This window comes from Neopsephotus bourkii, unplaced genomic scaffold (assembly GCF_033783945.1).
Source record: "Neopsephotus bourkii isolate Nb327-2 ecotype Australia unplaced genomic scaffold, CSIRO-AGI_Nbou_v1 NB_1749, whole genome shotgun sequence".
Taxonomy (NCBI): Eukaryota; Metazoa; Chordata; class Aves; order Psittaciformes; family Psittacidae; genus Neopsephotus; species Neopsephotus bourkii.
This window is the reverse complement of record NW_026902223.1, coordinates 2,178,162-2,193,516: the sequence shown is the minus strand read 5'-3', so window position 1 is coordinate 2,193,516 and position 15,355 is coordinate 2,178,162. Positions and strand designations below refer to the sequence as shown.

The 15,355-nt window shown below is 43.8% G+C and overlaps 1 long non-coding RNA gene across 1 annotated transcript; it reads left to right on the top strand.

Annotated features, from left to right (window-relative positions):
* The first annotated feature begins 6,337 nt into the window (after nt 1-6,337).
* LOC133225193 (uncharacterized) lies at nt 6,338-14,814 on the top strand. The gene is made up of 3 exons (XR_009729055.1): nt 6,338-6,367; nt 7,978-8,090; nt 14,456-14,814. It is a non-coding gene; the product is annotated as an uncharacterized LOC133225193 (long non-coding RNA).
* The last annotated feature ends 541 nt before the right edge of the window (nt 14,815-15,355 follow it).

Below are 15,355 nucleotides of genomic sequence, written 5' to 3'. Positions count from 1 at the left end.
TGTGTGCAGTGTGTGTGTAAATGAGCCAGGAGGAGGGTCTGGAGGTTATTATACATTATAAAGCTGTGTTTATGGCTGGCTGAGCACAGGCATTGTCCAAAGCACTTTGGGAACAGCCAGGTCATTCTCTCCCTTGACAAAAGGCAGGAGGAAAGGTGATACCACCATTATACCATCATTATTTCCCAGATGGGAACATAAATGTAGTGCAGCATAAGGTAACTTGCACAGAAAGCATATCTGCCCCAGAGAGGCAGAGGGGCTTTCTCAAGGTCCTACTTGGAGCTGCAGAGCTCCAGATCATGAATTACAAGTTGTATGAAATGGAAAAAAACCTCCAAGTCTGCATGAACTACAAAGAAGGGGAACGGAGGGGATGAAAGCACAGGGTATAAGCAAGAACATTGAAAGATTTGGAGAGGGATTAAAACATTAAGCAGGAAACTCATCTTCAAATCCCTGTGTTTTATGTCTGCCTGGAACATCCCCTTATGGAAACAGTGCTCCTCAGCTCAGCTCAATTCCAAACACGCTCGCGGTAATCTTCGTACATGCCTCATCCGTCTGGAGTCCTGAGCCTGATGTTGCAGGCATGGAGCTGGGGTTTGTATGATGGGATGGGGAAGCACAACAGGGCCTGGAGTAACCAAGAAGGGACTCAATGCCCTCATTTGGTGTGTTGGGAAGCTCTTTTCCCATGTGTTTGTGTGTGGCCGTTAGAGCAGATACTGAGGCTGCCCAACCATGACTCAGCTTCAAACTGCTGATCTCACTGGAATGCAGCACCCTGCAGAGGCTGAGGGTGACCATGGAGCATTTCAGTGCAGTTGTGACCCTCTGATGATTTCCCAAACCTTTAATCAGCCTGCAATGCTGTTAAATGATGCCTCGGATGGAGCCCTGACCCTATCGTGAATGACTCCATTTATAAACCCAAATTTACTTTTCACATCTAATGGTCTCTTGGAAAAGCTTATAATAATGATAATAATTACAGGGCTGGATTTAGAGATACAGATTAGCTGTCACAGCCTGGATCTGCTTATTCTCCCTACTGTAAAGCACCCTCTGTGAGAGCTGCTCACTGCTCCGAGCCTGGCTTTTGATGTTTGCTGCTGGGGCAGCAGGTCTTTGCATGGTCTGCCTGGCTCACTCCAGTTGCCTAAATCATTAGCACCCTCTCCTGTCAGTGACTTTCCCTTCTCTTGCTGGCCACTGGGCCTGTCAGGTGGAGTCAGCATAAATACAGCAACAAAACACAGACAGTGTCTTCTGGTAGCCAGCAAGGTAAGAGCTGAGACATCTTCCTTCCCACGCTAGCTGATGCATCTAGCAAGCATCAAGCACACAAAACCCCACTCTGCCCTCCACCCCACTACAGCTGCAATGGCTTTCCATGGAAATTAGAGGATGAGTAAAACCAGCTGAGTGGTTGTGGAGTCTGAGTTTAAAATGACAAAGTTTCAAGTGAGGGAACAGGAATCAGTCTTTGTGATTGAGCAGCTCTGTGGGAGCAGTGCCTGTTGAGAGCAACAGCACTTTGCAACTGCTCACAGTAATCCTGTATTTCTTCTATAGGAAAAAAAATACTGTGAGAAGGGAAAGGAATGCTTCCACATGCTCCTAGGTGAGCACCAGCAGCATCACATGGACCATTCATCTCACACCCAGCACAAACATCAGAGGTAGGAACAGTACCCGGCAGTTTTCCAGGTGGCTCTGAAATCTGTAGCTGAATCCTGCCATTCATCTTATGCCTTGGGTAGACTTTATTTTATAAGGAGTTAACATTATTTCATAACCCTCTCTTTTTAGCTTGATGCATTGCCTTTGCTTTGTCCTCTCCTGCAGGTCGCAGAGATGTTCTTGCTGGTTTGCTGATGTCTGGGGACGGGACAGTAAAGTGAAAGCAATTAAAGCTATAGAAAGGTCAAGAATATAAAAATGAAATATGAGTCTTGAACAAATCATAGGGGTTTTTTTCCTTCTAAAGTTTTCTCTGAAATACAGTCTTTAATCTGTAACATTTACAGCTTGTTTGAATGTGCAAATGCAGGTGGTTAAAAGCAAAACAATGCCTTTTATAGGTTTGGGTGGGCAGGACAGAAAGGGGCTACAACCACACCTGCTTCAGCAATATGTGCGTTTTCTATTATTCTTCATAATGTTCCCCAAACTTTCCCTTCCTTACTGCTTGGATTTCAGCCCACAGACACTGGAAACAGATCTTATTTAAAGAATTATCTACATTGAGTCTCATTCAGTTGACAGGCGTGTTAAAATGTGAAATACCTACAGAACCACCCTTGGAAGCTGTGCAAAAGGGGAGTCATGAGCTGCAGCAGAGATTTCCTCTCCTTGTTGGATACCTTCCTTTTTCCACCTCCCAGTGGTAGCAGGTTCACTCCCATGTGAACCCTGCTTCCTCCTGATGCAAGAGGCAATCTGGATCCCTGGGGAGACCTTCCCTATTGCCGCAGGCAGGAAACCAAAGGTTTTCTTTCCAGCATCGATATTTTACTAACTCCTTGTTTTATTTTAAAGGCAAAATATCTGGCTGTGCATAAACTGCTCTTGATATGCAAATTAACTCATTAATTATTTTGTATTACATGGCATGCAAGGTGCCTTATGGCTATGCCTGTATTTCATCCAGGCTTGGAGCAGCAGGGCCATGGGGCTCACTGTGCTGCCTGAGCCCCCTCCAGCCTGCAAGTACTGATGCTCAGTTGTTAGTGCAGAACAAACCAGAGCACTCAGGTCACTACCTATGGAATTTCTTCATTATTGGGCTTTGAAACCAATCTGGTTGCTGGTGTTGCTTGAGACTAATGAACTCTAAGATGCTGCTTCCACTGAAATCATTACTGGAGTTCCATTTAATTGATGTATAATAGGCTGTTAAGAGGAAAGGATAGATTTCTACAGTTTAATAGCACAGAACAGGGATGAATCTCACCCTGGGGCAAAGAGATTACCCAGAGAAATCTCACTGCTTTAGCTTGATTTTTGAAGTCTTTTAGTATTCTCAAGTGGTGCAGTGGCTGTTAGCTCCCAGAAAAGATGGAAATGGTCATTTCCATCTTCACCCCTTTATTTCTGTGTGAGTCCTTTGCATGCGCACAGAGACTACGAGGCAGACCAAGCAAACACTTGTTTCTCTTTCCCATGTTGATACTTGCACTGGCTTCACTTGTGCTGGAAAGGTAGAAGCAGATCAAAAGTTGGTATTTTCTCTGTTTACACCTTAGGCAAGAGAGCTTTGGCTGTCTGCAGTTGACTCAGGATGTGTCTGTGATCTGTAGATGGAAACAGGGAATTCCATTCTTTCTTCTGCAAGAGTCTGGCAAGAGATGTCTGCCCTCTAATAAGAAGCCCAGCAGCTAATTGAAGATGGGGGGAAAAAGCTTTAAAGGAAGAATAAAGTTAATAAAGGTATGGAGCTGCTCAAATGTTCACACTGTATTTCAAAGCAAATGGAGTGCAAACATGCTCCATCTGCTCTTTGTAGCACACTGGTCTCCTTCAGCTGGAGCTACTCAATCTGCAGGGTTTGGGGTGGTTGTGACAGCAGTATCTAGGAAAGGAAAGCAATGAATTCATTGGAGGAAGGCAAAATGTCACCTGTAGTGTCACCTGCATCCTGATTTGCAAAGGCTGTGCTGGTGGTGATGATGCACTTGCAGATCCTGGTGTCCTCAGCCTCCCTTCTCCCGTCTGTACCTGTCCACCCTGCAAACCTGATTCCATATGGGAAATTGCTCTCGGAGCACCGGTGGGAAGGGAGGCTGCAGGGCTGGTTTATGGTCACTCCTGTACGCAAAGCCAAAGGGATTAAAAGCAATTAGAGAAGCCCTGATTTATCCTAATTACAGCCAGGGCTGGAGCTGTGTTAGAGGCATTATCTCAGGTTTCCAGTCTATCTCTCAGTGGGCTCAGGAGTTTATTTATGCCTTCTCGTTCTGTCCCCCTTCTTTTCTCTCTCATCCCAGTGACACCCATCATCAGTTTTGACCTCGAGGACCCTTGTGGGTTTGGTATTTACCTTCATAGCTGCCACGTTTCAATGCAGTTGGAGTGTCTTGGTGTTTTCAATATTTATAGCTCATTAACTCCCGTGATGAGATCCTTGTGCAGTTCTTTAGGCTCGGTGTTTAATGAGGAGGGGTTGCCAGAATGGCTGCGCCTGGCCCTTGGCGTGTTATCTGTCAGCTTTGCTATTGAATTAACTCGAGGTATGCATTGACTAAACATCTTTAGAACCATTGGACAAACAGACTCTGCAAGATTCATAAATTAATGCAAATCGGCTTCAAATATGTCAGACCAGCTCCCCCAGGAATCCCTGGACCCCAGTGTGTTGTGACAGCTCTTGTTTAAGCAAATCTGGATCTTTCACTGCGAATAATGAGAGCGCTTTCATCCTGAGCGGTATTACCAGTGAGACTAATGTGCCATTCTCCTCCTTAAAACTGTGGTCTCATCAGATATAAATTAAACCACTGGGAGAGCAGGGAAAGAAAATGTGAGTAGCATTTGCATATATTGTCCCTCCTTTTCATCTGCTGCAGGAATCACATCGCAGCATCTGTTTAATGCCGATACTGCTGTTACAGTAAATGATTCAACAGCCACAGCCTTTCATATTCTGGGGTTTCAGACTTGGAGGTTGTGTGACACATGTAAATTATGTGCATGGATTTGAGCTATAAGTCATGATGTATTGTTTGAAAGCCTCATTCACACACTTCAACTCCTGCAGGTTTCCTTCCATGGGTATTTCCATGTCCCTGGAAAGATTGCTTTAGACGATGGTCATTGCTGGTGGCTGTTCAGGAGGAAGCTTCCCAACACGCTTACAGGTAACTTTATCTACTCTAAAGGCTCATAGAGTTTTGCTGACACCCAGTTCATTATCTACAGGAGTACATAAACCCTGGGAGCTTCTGTAACCATGGCTGAGGTCTGCCTTTGCTGCTGACATCCTATTCTTTTTGGGCATGCATCTTCTGCTGCCAGGCTACAGATATATCAGTTACTATTTCCACTGGTACTGTAAGAGTCCATCGTGTGACTGTTACTCACAGCACTACACTGTATTACTTGCACTGACGAATGCAAACATGACCACTCAAATATATTACTACCCCTAACATGTCTTCCTAACTAAACACGTTCAGCCCGTTCCAACGTGGTAGATTTTGCTTCAGATAGGAGATGACCACATTCCTTCCTTGAAGTCTCTCCCCTCCATGTATCAAAAAATGTTAACAAATAGGCATAATGTATGCCCTGGGGAGCAGAGAAAGCTGCTTTTCTTTTTCTTGGCTGGCTTAATTCATGCTGGAGTTGTGTGACTTTTCATCTCTGCAGTCGGAGGAAAAGGCTAACTCCCAGTGTAAAAGTAGCATGATAAATGGTGGAAAAATAACTTGTTGGCTTTCCTAAGAAACTCTCCTCTCCAGCTCCTCCTCTTGCTGTACTCCTTCCAGCGCCCCAGAATTCATTGCATCAGTGCATGTTATGGCACCTTTGGGATGTGTTAGTCATAAGAATGAAGCTACTGGTGCTTTGCAGGCATATTTTAACTTTGGCTCTCACATGAGCGCTCTGTCACATCTGTGCTGTCTGCACGTCTGGGTAGCGTTTGCTTGCGGGTGCCTCCTGAGATTCCAGACAGCTCACAGAAAGGAAACATCTAATTTATATTGGTGAAGGTATGCGTGAGGTCCTTTTGTTGCTCTTTGGTGGTGGTGAGGGCTTTGGGGTACAGGGTTAACATGGGATGAAGGCAGGAGGGATGCCTCAAATGGGAACTGGAATGTCCAGCTCTGTTCTGTCCTTTCTCTTCTGAACACAGCAGGGTGGACAGGAAGAGGGGAGACTGCTTGCTCAGCAAATTTTGCTTGTGTGCCCCTATGTGTTATTTTCTGCGCGGGGTATACTGAACTGCATTGCCCTGGCCCCTTGTCATGGCACTCACTGTGTGCGGCTCCTCATGATGCTTCATCCCCTGTGACCAAAACGCATCAGGGACTGAGAAAATACAGCATCAGGAGGACCCACGCTCGCTGCCTCTGCCAAGCTGCTGCCACTGCGTACCAAATTGCCCATGTAATTCTGCCCCTTGTGCAGCAGACGTGAAATGGGCTTGATCTGAGCCTGTTCTCCTCATCTGAATTCATTCAGATCGCAGAATTAATCTGCAATTGTGTCTAATTAACTTCTCCCAGGGTGCTTTTGAGATGGGAGCTGATAAGTCAGTGTTGTGCGTTGTATTATGGACATTTTCTTCTGGGTATGCCCTGTGGTGCCCTCCTGCTCTCAAATGCTGTGATTTATGTGATTTTGGTTTATATGCAAAAAGGTGAGTTTAACCCTGAGTGTCTGTCTCTCTACTTTTGTAGAATTCCCAGTTTACTCCTGCAGGTTTTATACTTTTAGGCCCAATCTAATGTACCCAGCAGTGACTGGGCAAATACCAAGGCAGCTTGTCAAGCAGCATGTTATCCACCAGCAAATATACCAAAGTCAGTCAGACTTAGAATGCCGAGGTGTTTGCAATCAAAATCCTCAGGTATTGCACATATATTCAGTCTATTACATGTATATTTGGTCCTTGTGTGCTCTAAGGAGTTTGCTCGTGTTTTGCACATAACCACAATCATTTTATGGGAAACAAGAATCAGGCTTGGTCTAAAGGAAAACTGTTCTGGCCTGTCCACTTTAAATGTTCTTGTATTGAAGAGGCTGTAGCACAGAGAGCAACCTTTTTCACCTTTTTCTCCCTCAAAATGAATGACCAGGTAAAGATCTGGTGCACAAGCAGGGGAACAGAAACCCAGTGAAACAGCAGAGTATTGTGGTCAGCAAAGGTTTTGTGAAACGAGATGCTGGTTTTGTTCTTCCCCTTAGGGAACAAGGAGAAAACTTCTCTTTGTCCACATCTCCTTCTGAAACAAGCTCTGTGACAGGTTGCAACCTGTAATAAAAATGCCATATGCAAGGGAATATATATAATATTGGGAAAGCAGAAAGGAATGATACGATCTGTTTGGGCTCTGAAGGTAAATGTTTAGACATTTTTTTTCCTTTAAAATAAGCTGTGATAGATGCTGGTTAGCTGACTGGGAAATGAAATCACAGAGGATTTATGCCGTTAATGACAGGCTATGATGTCAAAGACATTTGGCCTGTAGCCATAACCTTTTGTGTGGCTCTGGTTCATTCTTATAAATAAACAGGACTGCTGCCTGGGTTGGAGTCCCCGTCACTTGGGAACACTGAGAACTGGGCTAAGGAGAACACTTAGAAATACGGAGTGAAAAACAGTAAGAGGTTTTTTCCCTTTAGTTTTATGCAGCAGGGCTGTGTTAATGTTGAAAGAAGCACCGGATTACTGAAACAACACCAAAACCAATCTCACTTGCTGAAGCTCCACTGTGTCGCAGTGATTTACAGCTAGTCAAAAGCCCAGACACATCGTCAGCAGCGTACATCACCGTGATTTGTGTTCTTCTTGTCTCATTTGTAGTATAAATAAGCAGACTGGGCTGGCTTTGATAGTCGTGCTTGTGTGGCACCCAAGGTTTGCATCAGGTGGAAGCAGTGGGAACATTCATGCTGGGCAAGGAGGGTGCAGTGGCAGGTCCACAGCACCCAGATAGGAGAGGAGCAAACCCCAGGACACCCATTGCAGTAATCTCTGAAAGCAAGCTGCAAATCTGACTGCAGAGAGGCAGGGAGGCCCTGAAGTACACGTAACTTTCATATGTATCATATCTGTTCCCTTGAGGAACTCGCAGGCATAATTTCAATTGTATTTTGCCAGGTAATGGACAGGATTTGCTTGCAGCCATATAATGTTTGATACATGGGAGGGCTTCATTCTGCTGTTATTGGTGTCATTTTTCACATAGACTGATTTTTTTCCTTTTGTCCTGTGTCCTCTGGAGCTGTGTTGCTGATGGGTCACAGGTACCACATCTGTGGCAAAGTGAAGCTGTGTGTCTGCATTGATCGAACGGTACCCACTTAAACCCTGTAAAGATCCAGGTCCTCTCACTAACATAACTACCAGCATCACATGGGTAAGTGTTACAGAGGAGCTTCCCAAGTCTGAGTGAAGCAAGCTCTGTGTCCTGCAGGTCTCTGGTTCCCAAACCTCCAGTGACTTGAGCAGCCCCTGTCTGTGCCACATGATGCAGCATCAATCCAGCCCCGAAATATGGATAATAATAGCTTGTGTTAAAGAAAGGCAGAGGTTTATTAAATATTAATATATGGTTTACAGCATGGGTTAAAGTTCCTCTCTTAACATGTATTATCATTTTGCCCAGGAGACTTAATTCCTGAGGGAGGGAATGCTTCTGCTTATGGGGTTTGAAAGTAACAAGTGTATTCACAGGGTGTAAATATGCCATTATATGGGATGCTTTGTTCAGAATTCTGCTACATTTTGAACACTGGTGATAATTAATGGCATGAGGTAATTAATGACAGTGCTTTGCTGAGCACAGGTACTGTGCTGATGTCCAGGGCAAAAGGACCTGAGTCATTTCTGTGTCAGGCTCTTGCTTTTAAACCCCTGAGACTGAGGCAGACGCAGTTGTGCCAAGGTCAGACCATGACATTACAGACTGAAACTCCAACTATCTGCAGTCGGAGAGAGGAAAGAGATGGAAAATGCCAAGGGGAGGTACAAGGAAAGACAGATTTAGTGGAAAGGGAAAAGGCAGCTCCTCAGTCGGGGTAGGGGATGTGCAGAGAAGTATGGAAGAAAGGTGAGTGGGAATTGTATCTTCCAATAAATAATGAAAATGCAATGGGATGTCAGCTTGTAAATCATGCAGGGGCTTCTGGTGACTGTAACAAATGCCTTTGAATACACAGAGATGAGGGAAAGGCTTTGGGAGGAGTGGTTTTTCCAAAGACTCGACACTGAGGCTGGTGTTTCTTGAGTATTTATTAAGACTTTTGATAGGATGAAGACAACTCCCACACTGGCTCAGTGGCCATCAGACACCTCTGGGCACAGGGCATTGTGGATAGCTGCGGTCCTCAGGCTTGGCTACACTATTTGGGCTGTGATGACCATGAACATCCTCCTCAGACAGCACTGAGGAAGCATCACAGAAGAGCCAAGGCTGTTTGCTGCACGTTTGGATGCAGTGTAGCATTGCTCCAGAAGACAATAGGATGTAATAGTTGGATTTTTTCATTTTCATTGATTTGGGGAGATGTCTTAAACCTTATCTAGTTAAAGGCTGTGAGACATTCTGAGACAGAATAGTCATTTGTGAATGCTAGGCAACATTGTATTATTTCCATTGCTTTATCCCATAGATTTGAAGGAGGATGGGGGGATTCCCTTGGGGATGGGATAATCCTGGTGGAGCAGTCCTGTAGCATCAGCTGCAAACTGTGTACAAGACTGAATTGTGAGCTTTCCAGATGAGAACATTCCCCATGCGTGCAGAGTGTTGCCTCTAATTTAAATTCCCCTAATTCTATCCTTAATGTTTTTGGTCTTTTAGACTTAAAAAGCAGAACTGCTGCTTCTTTGTGCTTGGGAAATGATACAAGGCCTTTACAGTCTCAAAACTGGCTTCTTTTTTTTTCCTGAAGAAACAATGTAATTGCATACAAACACTTCTCATCAGTTGTCTGAAGAGTCCCTTTGGCTGAATTGTAAATCACTATAAAGTGCACCAAAAAGAAGAAAAGAAAGATTGGGACATAAATGACTTCTGGAGCTGTCTAGTCTGAGATTCTGTAAGGTAATTAAATCAAGGAACCATGGTCTCATTAAGATACAATTGCCTCCATCACTTCCCAGGTTGTTTATAACAGAGAGCTTATTCCTAAGCAGTCAATAACAGGAGCACATAAATCACAGCAGAGAAAGAGTTACTCCCAACTTTATGGACCAGATCCTCAGCTGGTATAAATCACTGTTGCCCCAGTGATGTCACCTCAGCCATGCTTTATTTAGACAACCCAGAGATCTGTCTCATACTGTTCTCATTTTATTGGCTTTTATTGCATCACCAATTTCAAACACCCCCCTACCCAACCACTGAGGCAGCCCAGCTTTGGTCCCCCTGATCTCACCTCAGCATCATGCCTGAACAGCGTAGCATAGAGAACTGGGTAGCAAGCAAGTAATACTCCTCCAACCTAGAGCTCCTCTAATAAAACATTATCCCTAATAACTAAACTTACAAAAGATCCTTTCTGGTTTTGTGGCAGTAGTTACTGTGAGCAAATCTGCCAGTATGAGGTCATTTTTATATGTGCTGGTTGTATTTCATCAGGCTGATGTCAGGACGGATGTCACCATTGTCAATACAGTATTTGTGAAGCTGGAGATCAATATTAAATACTGGATTTAGGCTCCATTGACAGAGTTGTAGCTCTGACTGTGTTCGACCTTTTTTGACTGACAGGAAGCCAGAGGGGTTTTTCCATGTCATTCACTTAAAGGAGTTTCCACTGCCTGGCTTTATCCTCTTGCTACACCATTGCCCAGTGACAACCTTCATTTGGAATTAGGAAGAGAAAGGATCCCTCTGAGGAAAGAGTAAAAATTCATGAGAAATCTCCAGAGAACAAAACATCAAACCAGGAAAGAGCCCAAATGTGAGGAAACAGCCAAGGAATAACATGAAAAAATGATGAGCAGAGCTGCAGATACTCAAACATAACAAATGATCAGAATCCACTTAATTAGGGATGATTGTAACATTAATTCTCTAGTCTAAAAACACTAACTTCTATGCGTGGCTGGGATTTTGGCACTCAGATAATGGCACATCAGTTCTCTGCTGTTCTCCTTGCGGCACACAGAAATTATGTATGTCCACTATTTTTATAGTGAGAAATTACCAGCAATTTACTCCAAGCTGTCTCACAAATCAAAGCTGTCGTTACAGTGAGGATGAAATATTCATCAGATATCCACACTGTCCTCCTACTGCTTTCAGAGAGGGGATAAACATGTGTTTAAGAACAAATACTCACATATGGGATTTAAATACCTTTATCTGGCAGAACAGGCATATACCCATAAAGAAAACATCAAAGGAGATATGATCTGCATGAGCTGGGTACCACGTAACAAGGCAAATATTTGCATCCCAGCTCCAGCGGGCAGACCTGCAACCATTGCCTCCTTTCCCTCTGCCTGACTTCTCCTCCAGACCTCTGCCCATCTTCCTCACTTTTGCTGCCGTGTAATAAAACCTCTGGAACCATAACCACTGTTTTGTTTCTCTAAGCAGACTGATGCCTATAGATTTTCCTGTTGACCATTTTGACCGTATGTATATGATCATATATTCATATTCATAATCTGTAAATTCATCACCTTCACTAATCCATCTGTTTTCCATCTACTTGCTACTTTCGCCATCTCCTGCAAGGGACTGGGAAGACTTAGACCCTCACGGGTGACAGCATTCCTTCCTGAACCCATGACAGTGCTTTCTTTTAACTTCCTCTTAGCCCATAGATCTTTCTTATGCTCCTAATCTTCCTGAAACTGTAATTTCTTACCCAAAGCTGCTTAAGCAGTTGGAGAGTAACGTTCATTTCCAGGCAATACGTGCGCAAACTTGGATGAAGGCTGGTTTGCAAAAGGAGCTGCCTATAATCCGGAGTTAAATTAAACCTTAATCACTATGTTCTGAAGGAAAGATTTGTCACTGCCCAGCAAACACGTATCTTAATAAAGACATTCATTCTTGCAGAGCACAAATCCATTGCTATCCAGTGGCTTAAAAGGATGAGCATCTGCACACAGGAACTTTGGATTTTCCCTATCTGAAGCAGTATGTCACTGTTAAGAAAAGCTTATGTAGAAGCACTTTTCAGGGAGGAGACATCATTATCACTGTCTGAATCACATTAGCATCAGCAGGCCACGAAGGGCTCACTAAGGCACCTTTATGCAAGGAGTCGCTGCCTGTACTGCTGGCAGCCCAGGCACTGGGCACACAAAGGGCAGCTTCATCCCTGCTGTAGGAAAGGATCCGAGCTGCAGATGAATTAAAGGCTCCTTTTCTTGTGTGACAGTGGACCATGAGAGAGATCAGAAATCAGCCTATGTCTCCTGAGACACCACTGCCTTGTGCACTAACTACAAGATATTGTTTGTCTCCTGCTTTTCTCAACTGCTCGTAATTGCATTTAGAAATGCTCTGGAAGCCAAAGCAAACAAGTGAGAGATTTCCAGTGAGCTTCCAGTTTGTTACTAATCCTTCAAAGACAGTTTTGTCCACAGGGCAATATAGAAAGTTAGCGCGTTGCTAAGCCCGCTTCTCTGCTTTCCGTGTTCGAAGCATCCTTTCTCTCTGATGAGTGACTTTGCTTACAAGCTGACACCTCCCTTTTTGGACTGGACGTTTTCTCCCTCACATGATGGGAAAACCAAATTCCACGCTGAATCAGAACACAGCCTGCACAACTCATGTCATCTGGATTCGTTTCAAAGGACAGGGATTTTGGTCACTCAGGACCTACCTCAGAACCAACTGGAAGCAATTTTGTGCATGGGTTTTTTTCCCCACTATACTACAAAGTATTAACTCATGAGCAGAGCATCCTGGCATAACAGCAAATCTCCACAGGCACTGGGTATTTGCATTGTGCCTCAGATTTCTTATTCCTGATCTCTAATTTTAAATAGAATCTGTGGGGGTAAAAAGAGGCACTCACTGGATTTTTCTATACTACTTTATTTTTACATGGATATGAAAATTCCAGCACCTACTCATCCTGCACTGAGTCACTGGCATGTGCTTATCAGAGGTGAATCTATTGAGGAAAATCATCCTTATTGACACCTTGCCTCTCTCCTTGGAGCCTATTCATGCATGACCTCATGGAGCTTCACAAGGGTTGGCTGAAGATTGGGTGCAGTGTCCATCTAATTAGCAGTATTATCTCACCTGGCATCATACTTTATGATCAGCAGACGTTATCTGGGAGATCTAATTCAAGGGAAACCTATGGGAATATTTCAATTCTGTTATTGACTTTTCTTTTCAAGCCTTGTAATTAATTCCTATTGCCTCAGGCAGGCTGTAGTAGCGGTGACAGATGAGCTGTGCTCCATCACATTTGCAAGCTAAAGCCCAAGCTGCTGTGTTCAGCTGGGTATCCTATCCCACCAGGGTTGGTGACTACCTCTGCTTCTGGTGTCTCTGATGCAACCATGGCAATGTAAAGGCAACACATGGTGGTAGGGTTCCCAGTGAGTATTAAACACTAAGCAAACTCTAGTCCATAGCAGCATGGCACACCAGGAGAGACTCATTCACTTTTTCTTTCCCTCGTCTTCAAGCCTCATAGATTCCTAGGAGTAAAGCACCTCATGTCATTCTCTGAACACTATAGCATGAAAGCCTATTCCAGACTTTCAGAGAAAACACTGAGGAATTCATTGACTTAGACTACCTTCTAAGAAAGGAACTGTTTACAAGTGGGTTTTGGGCCAATAGCATAGACAAAAGTGGTGGGATTCCTGCTTGGCTTTGAAGCCAGGGAGTTCCTTTAAAAGACTGGGGTTTAGACCAAGAAGTCCTTTGGGAAGGGACTAATGACATTGTTAGGTTCTTTAAAACATGGGCTTCAGGGTTGGATGCTCATCAGTTCAATGGGTGTCAAGGTATTCCCCTAACTCAACCAAACACTGCAAGAGCAGATCATTATATGGCAGAAAGTTCATCTAAGACTGGATTAGAGACAAATAAACCTTCTAAGACAAAACCTAAAGGCAGGCTGATACCCGGATATACACGTGGACATTTAAGCCCAACTTACTGACCATGTTTTACATCAGAAATTACGACCTAGTGAAGTGCGAAGGTGACTCAGATACCAGCATGTGTAAATAGTGCTGGTCTGCCTTGCCAATGCACATCTAACTGAGCACACATCGTCCAAGCAAGCCTTCTTGGGAAGTAGGTAGAGCTGGACCTCAGCCAAAGCTTTAAGACACATAGATCAAGGTTTCAGACTCCCTCTATAAAGTTCTAGTAAGTTGGCAAATGGTGTTTTAGTGCTGGCCAATTCCTAGTTTTAATTACTTCTGTGGATGGATTGGGTATAGCTGCTATAAAGTAAAGACTGACTGGCTCAGATTTGTTTTTAAGAACTAAACTAAGCAGATGATTCTTTTATCTGACTACAGGCCAGTCCAGCCCACATGAAGAAAAGGCTAGAGCACACAGCTAACATTTCTTGGCCAGCATGGCACTGCTATTAGGGGAGACTTCCAGCAAACTCTGTCACAAGTTGCAAGATATTTATCAGACACAGTTTGAAATTTCATGACATTTAATTTTTTAAGACAGTAATTGCCTATTTCCTTACCAAAATTAGAAGCAGAAAATGTTTTCAAAAGTCCTCTCTCCAGCAACCTCTATTGTGATTCAGTTTCTTTTCTTTGCAGCTAAAGCATTGATCCCCTTTATAACAGAAGCCCAGTATGGTCTCATTCTGGTCATGAGAGCTCATACCCAATGACCCCAGTTCAAATGCAGGCACAAGCAGTGCCAGGAGGGGAGCACTGGGTCTCATTGGCTGCTGGAAGAACGAGGTGAGCATGCTTTCAAGAGTGACTAAGGCAGCTGCATGATATAAGTTTCACCTTATCAATCTCTTCAAGGAGAAAACAACTTTGCTTGCCATTAAAGTCCTTCTGAAAGCTACAATACTTGTCCTTAGAAACTAGAGGGTGGAAATGGGTTTTCTGTAAAGTTTGTTCCAGTTTGCCACTAAGAAGCTGAAGAGAAGAAGGTGAAGAATAGCTGGTTCAAACACATATGTACATGTGTGTGTATATATATATATATACATAATCATAATCTGAACACAACCTTCCCCAAAGTGACATGGAAAACCATACAGGCCATTTGTTGTCTCTCAATCTACTACCTTAAGAGAGAGCAAGAGAGTAAGAACACAGACAGTTTGCAGGAGGTGTGATTGTAGGGAAAAAAAAGGATATATTGTGCAATTTAATTGACTTGCTGATGTTGGTTCCCATCTCCTTACCTTTTCTTGGTATCAAGCTACACTACAGAGCAGCTACCATCCACTGTAAGTGGATGTGCAGGTAGGTTGCTCTATGGTGATGTCCAGATGTGCTTGACTCCATCTGCCTCCTTGAGGCTTCATCAGAAGCTCTTGACTATGACTACAGGCTTCTTTAACAGCAGTCAGGTCACCAGTCACTGCATCTGTCTGTGGTACAGGCATGTCTGATGGGTAAAGATTTAACAGGCATAATTATCTTGATGAATTAGTGGTATTAAGCCAACTTCAATTATATCTACCTTCCACCCCTTTG